Source organism: Lacerta agilis, chromosome 4 (genome assembly GCF_009819535.1).
Source record: "Lacerta agilis isolate rLacAgi1 chromosome 4, rLacAgi1.pri, whole genome shotgun sequence".
NCBI classification, from domain to species: Eukaryota; Metazoa; Chordata; class Lepidosauria; order Squamata; family Lacertidae; genus Lacerta; species Lacerta agilis.
In genome coordinates this window covers 34,293,822-34,300,704 of record NC_046315.1, presented here as the reverse complement: position 1 = coordinate 34,300,704, position 6,883 = coordinate 34,293,822, and the positions used below count along the sequence as shown (strand labels likewise).

Below are 6,883 nucleotides of genomic sequence, written 5' to 3'. Positions count from 1 at the left end.
ACGGAGAAAAATAGATAATTATTTTCTTTCTTTCATTTTAGGCACAGCAACAAGCAGATACTACTGTTACTACCCCATGCTTGCTTGGTGCTCACAGAGTAAAGATGACGATTGGCTACCAACACATATCTTTCTATTTAATGTATTTACAGGCATGCCACACAACACAAACAGCTCACATGATTTGAATAGTTAATCATTATTTAAATATATTTGGGGGGGGGGGTATTTTCAAGTAAAACATGGAAAACAGGGCTTGTCTAGCCTTTCAAAAAGTTTTTAGAGTTTTCAAAGACACCTCCTTCCGCCTCCTCTTTTATTCTTTAAATTGCTCTTCACTCTCTGTGGAGAAATCCAAAGTTTAGTTATAAGAGTGATGATCAAGCAATTAGGGAGAAAAAAGGCACCCTGCTGTGAGCACTCAGAAGCAGCTCACTTAACTGACTGTTCCCAGACTTCGTTGAATATTCAAATCACACAGTCCACAGAGGGAGCAAAAAGGGAAAAAAACTGCAAAAGAAAATTGAGTTAAATAAATTAGATTAATGAGTAAAACTGAGATCTAGTTGTGGGCATTAAATAACAAGAAAAAAGAGCTCAATTAATTCATCAAACATATTTTCCCATATCAGAAAATTATGCATTTCAAAAAACAAAACAAAAAAAATCTGACACCCAGTTTGAATCCTGGCCAGCCATTTTCAGTTATGCTGTCTCTTTGAAAATCAGTTCCACTGCTTAGTAACAATGCAGTCAGAGCCATAGTCTGACACAGCACTCTGACAGTATATAAGAAGGATTTCCTGTCCCAGATGGTTGATCTTTTATGGGCTAATTTGATATCCCTTCAGGAGGCATATGGCCTAAGAATTGCCATTTTGTGTCAAACAAACGATCTCGCTACCTCAGTATTCTGGGCCAGATAACTGGCTCATTTATGTCCCCAGATGCTTTTTCTTCCACAAGGTTGTGCACATGCAGAGAAACGTTGGGGTGAACTAACTGGAGGGTAGAGACAGCAGCAGCCATTGCTATGAATACAGCTGCACCTTTCTCTCTCTCCCCTCCCCCCCGGTGACACCACAAAATGGTGGCTCTTTTCATCTACCGCAGCACCTGTCCACACAGCAGAGAAAACAGCCACCTGCATGAGCAATTTAACTCTTTCACAGAGAAATCAAGAGAGAATTGTGGGAAAAATGTTACAAGTGTATGGCATGTACAGCATTGAGAGAAAACATGATGAAAATGATGTATAGATGGTATTTAACTCCTGTAAAACTTGGAAAAATGTATCATACATTAGATAATAAATGCTGGAAATGTAAGGAGAAAGAAGGATGTAGTGGACGTGCGCCAAGATTAAGGACTTCTGGGAAAGAATTTATAATGAAATGAAAAAAGTGTTGAAAGACACCTTTATTAAGAAACCAGAAGCCTTTTTATTGGGAATCATAGGGGAAGAAATTCCCAAAAAGGATATTACTTTCTTTTTTTATGCCACAACAGCAACAAGAATATTAATCGCCAAGAATTGGAAGAATCAAGAAATACCAACAGTTGAAGATTAGCAAATGAAGATGATAGACTTTGTGGAACTTGCCGAGCTGAGGGCGAGACTACACAACCAAGGAGAGGAAGTGGTACAGAAAGATTGGGAGGAATTTAGATTGTATTTTAAATAATACTCTAATGTTTAAATTTTATATTCCTTGTGGCCACAAAAGAACCACACGTATGCCATCTTTCTCCTTAGCTGAAGAAACACAGGATATAAATGCAATACAGTAAAATAAGCTTTAACCATAAGAGTATTGCCAATACATTTTGGGCTTTTTGATGACCCACTGTGGCTACAAATCAGTTGAGTTCATTGGAGTCTTGCAATGAGGACCCACTGAGCATAGTCAGATAATGCTGCTTACGAGTGTGATTTACCACAACAGCCTGTTCTTGTTCAGGTTTCTTCAGAAGTTTAATACAACAGTTAGCCAGCCTTATCCTATTCTCTTTTACCTGGAAGTAAGTCTCATTGCATTCAGTGGAGCTTGCTCCCAAGGAGTGCATTGGATTGAATCTTAGTAGGCCATCTCCTGGTTAAGAAATCCTGGATTAGATGTTATGATGTCACAGAATTCACTATCAGATCTTTATTTTCCATTATAGCCTCTCTTCTTGAAGTGGTATCACAACTTATTTGTCACAATCAGTGTCAGAAGCCTTATCCTTTTCCACAGTACCTTTCACTGTAAAAATGTCTCAGTATCTCTTTTCTGACTGTATCATTAACATTGCTGATTGATCTGCATCCTCAAAACTCAGAGACACCTGATAAGACTCCTGAGGATGTCTAAAAACATACTCAGAAGCAGAAAATGTAGTCTGAATAATACCGTAAGGAGATTGCATATTAAATACTCAACAAGATCTATCGTTAGGGCTGACTGTCATTTTCAGGAAAATGATTGCAAGGAAATGCTTGTCAGAGTGCTGATATTTTATAGCTGTTCCAGGTGGCTGCTGCCTGAAACGGAGGGCTGTTTTTTATTTTACACTCATGTCTGAGCAGCAGAGAAGTTTAAAAACTCACTGAAGACTTTTGTATGCTGTTTTCAGCATTTATTCTGGCATTTAGTTCTGTCTGGAGGTCTGTGTGTGTTATGCTTAAGGTAAGATATGCCTACCCCAGGTAGATTCCTGATTCTCTCTAGCAATGTCACAGAGAAGATTTGTGGTAAATGCAGATGCAACCTGTGCAATAAAGGATGGTCAAAGCCAGACTTTCTCGTCTTTACATCAATGCAGAAGAGCATTTCCAGACATCATTGAAATCAGTGATGGCACCTGGTGCCTAGGAAGCATCTGACTGAAGTAATGAGAGGCCAGGGGCAAAAGAAGTCTGCCCAGCCATGCAACATGGTAACAAAGTATGTTCATTCAAGAATAACAGTGAATTCACACTGTGAATTCTGTGTATCTGAAGAAGTGTGCATGCACACTTCAGCTTATATCCAGAACAAACTTAGGTGGTCTCTAATGTGCTACTGGACAATTTTTATTTATTTATTTATTTATTTTGACTGCGCCAGACCAACACGGCTACCTACCTGAATCAGTGAATTCACACCTAGTACTTAGAATTGCTACCGTAGGCCAAACCTGTACAAGTTTGCCCGGATGAAAATCCCACTTTTTCAGCTTTAGGCTGACAGCCTAAACATACTGACTAGAGGATAAACCTCATGGGCTAAAGGTTGTTGAATGGAGGGGGTTAAAACACACAATATGCTAAATGTGTGTGTGTGTGATTGCTTTAGGTGGTAACATTCATCATATCATATACGTTGCTAAGAGCCATTTCCTAAAATTCATGTCTTGTAATGCTTCTAAAGGGAAATTTACCACGAATTATCCTTTCATTACATACTGGCACGATGTGTGAGCAAAGCTGGTATTTTATCTTCCCTCCTGCAAGTGGTAGAGATAGCCACCAGTGTGGACAGCTTTAAAAGATGATGATGATGATGATTAGAATTTATATACTGCCCTACACCCGGGGGTCTCGTGGCAGTTCACAGAATAAAATCAAGATATAAAACCACAAAATACCTAATAAAAATAAAAACAACAATTCAATAGCCCCCCTGCCACAAAAACAAACAAACAAACACATTTTAAAAGGCCACGGGATGTAAATTAGATCAACAAAAGGCCTGGTTAAAAAGGAACGTTTTTGCCTGGCGCCTAAAGGTGAAGGTGCGAGGCGAACTTCCCTGGGGAGAGCATTCCACAGAGGCGGAGCCACTGCAGAGAAGGCAGTTACCACCCTCTGGACCTCTCATGGAGGAGGCACATGAAGAAGGACCTCAGAAGATGATCTCAGGGTCTGAGTAGGTTCATATGGAAAGAGGCAGTCCTTGAGGTATTGCGGTCTTGAGCCATTTATTAGATAAATATTAGATAAATTCATGGAAAATAAGGCTACCAATAGCTACTTTCCATGATGGCTGCATTCCACCACCACTGTCAGAAGCAGTGCCTTTGAAAAAAACAGTTGCTGGGAATCACAGGCAGGGAGAGTGTGGTTGTGCTTGCAAGCTTCCCATGGGTTGGTCACTGTGAGAACAGAGTGCTGAACTAGATGGGCCTTTGGTCTGATCCAAGAAGGCACTTCTTACGTTCTGAACCCTTCTGACTGGAATAGGAGCATGCACATTTCATTTAGTGTTCCTGCATTAAGATGCTCCAACTGAAATGCTTCAGTCGTGGGGTTGCGTCATCTCTGATAATAATGGCAATCATACAGTGGTGCCTCGCAAGACGAAATTAATTCGTTCTGCGAGTGCTGTCGTATAGCGAATTTTTCGTCTTGCGAAACGGGGGAATAGTGGTTTGACGGGGGGGAAATCGGGATTTTTTTCGTCTTGCGAGGCAAGCCCATAGGAAAATTCGTCTTGTGAGACAGCCTTTCACTAGCAAATGCCTTTCGCCTAGCGAGTTTTTCATCTAGCGAGGCATTCGTCTAGCAAGGTACCACTGTATATGTTTCTGAGTCAGGATCATCTACTGTTTTTTTTTTTCAAATAACTAAACAAAAGAGAAAAGGAGAAGGAGAAGACAAGACAAGACAAGCTACACCAAATTAGAATCCCGACATTTTCTAAATTGATTCTACCATCTTTTTCAAAATTATAATTTGAAACATCTCCCAAATTCCTGGCAAGAAATCCTTTCTGCATCAGTAAGTAGATCCTTTCATTAGCTGTGCGCATTGGCAAACATACCGATATCTGGTGCTGTTAGTTCCTGCTGTGATAATTCCCTTTTTGGCACAAAATGTTCTTTGCCACTGAAACTCTGCCATTAGATACATCCTGGCCTCAGTTCTCGTACAATCTAATAGCACATCTTTCTTTCTTTCCTTTTGGCACCTGGGAGGATTTCTCCACTAATAGAAAGAACATGAAGCAATTTTGTAAGAGACGGTCTAGAAATGCGGACAGAGCTATGATGAAAGGCACAAGGGGAGTTTGTTTCATTCACAAAAGCACAGTTGTCTCTCTCATTTCAGACACCGCTACACTGTTCCACCTTTTAGGTACCTGTTATCCAACGCCATTATAGTTGGATCCCCACAGCAGCATTTTAGTCGTTCAGATTGTTTGGACGACACCCAAGAACTCTGAATAACCTTTGCTCAAGATGGAAGAAATGTTGTTTAGAAAAGCAAAGTACAGTGAATTCAGGTTTCTATCTATTTTGGATAAAGCTGGGCTTAAGGACATAAGAACAATCATGCAGGATCAGACCAATGGTTCATCTAATTAAATGAATCAATCAGAAAGTCCAGGAGTGGCTATTTGGAATTACTTTTATTCCCACCGTTCTGTTTCTCCTCAGCATGTGGTAGCCAGAGCTTTATTGTCTCTGAACATAGTTGTGCTTTATTGATAATACTTTGTACTAATGGATCCTGGAATCCCAAACACAAATATATATGTATGGAGTGGCATACAGAGAGATTGTAGCTACAGTGGCATCCTACAATAAACCAAGGTAGAATCTACACACACACACACACACACACACATATATATATATAAAAACGCTGTGAAAATGCTTTAAAAATGTTTTGGAAAAATACATTGAATTTTGCATAGCTCATTGTCACCATCTAGTGTCACATTTGTATTTTGCACTTTACAACACATTTAAAACATTTTATTTCCAGCTGCATAGCTGAGTCTCAAGTAGTGTGATTTGGCCAGACTGTATTCAGTGTACCCACATATAGGCTGAAGTATGTAAAAAAAAATACCATACAGCTTACAGAGTTGTGTGTGGTGCAGAACCAGACTTCTGACTGGTACTACTTCAATTAATGTGATTGGATAATGCTAATGGGAGCTGCAGAAATCTCATACCCACTATGGCTTAAACCAATACTGTGGGCTATTATTATGGACTGGATATATGGCAGGCATGCCAGCCCCCAATGTGGGTTGGAGTCTTCAGTTTGCATGCAGATAGTTAGAGTTTGAATCTGGTGAGAACTACAACTGAGTAAGAACCATGAAATAAGAAAGTTGGAGGAAAATGAGAGATGAGAAACAAAGAACAACCTTCTGGATGGCAACCTGAATTTATAAACGGTCTTTCACTGGTTTCCAGGATGGGCAAGGATAAAATTACATAACTAACGGGCACAGGTAGTCAGATAAACATGTACAGTATCATTATCTATCATGTCATTTATGTATCCTGCTACAGAATTGCGGCAAAGTCACTCAGACATCTTAGCCAATCTGATTATTTCTCACCAAGGTGCCCTAGACTTGGTGAAAGAGGCAGACTTGGATTTCTCAGGAAATGCAAACAAGAGTGCTTACTTTAATTAAGGCAGAATATGGTTTCTGGATGGATCCAATGCTCACAAGGGATAACTAATAGTGAATTAGAGGCATTACCTGCATTAGATATGGCACAGAGCTCTTGGGGTTTCATTAAGCAAATACAATCATAATATCCGTCATTGTGGGGAAATTATCTTCTACAGCAGTCACTCCTGGGAGGATTCTTGGCAGGCACCTCTGAGAATTCCTTTAGTAAATGATATCTAGCTCTTGTTTTTCTGAAAAGGCACTGTTGACATGCTTGCTTCTTGGAGCTAGTCTATGTGTCTCTCACACAGAGAAGGTCTCAGGGCATGTACAGAGTTGCAACTGAATTGATCTTCTTGGCAACAGCCTATAGACCCTTTAAGTTTCTAGACTGGTACAAGCTTAGAAACATTTCACACACTCGCTGAAAGGCTGGCTGGTAACTGCCATGCTGGCATCCTTTGGGAGCAATGATGGGATATAGGCTTAATAAATAAAAAGAG

General features: G+C 40.0%; 1 long non-coding RNA gene across 1 annotated transcript; it reads right to left on the bottom strand.

Moving 5' to 3' along the window:
* Positions 1-228: 228 nt before the first annotated feature.
* Positions 229-6,560, bottom strand: LOC117045012. Its single transcript, XR_004426385.1, has 3 exons — positions 6,468-6,560; positions 4,785-4,948; positions 229-342 (listed from the first exon to the last, which is right to left on the bottom strand). It is a non-coding gene; the product is annotated as an uncharacterized LOC117045012 (long non-coding RNA).
* Positions 6,561-6,883: the final 323 nt, after the last annotated feature.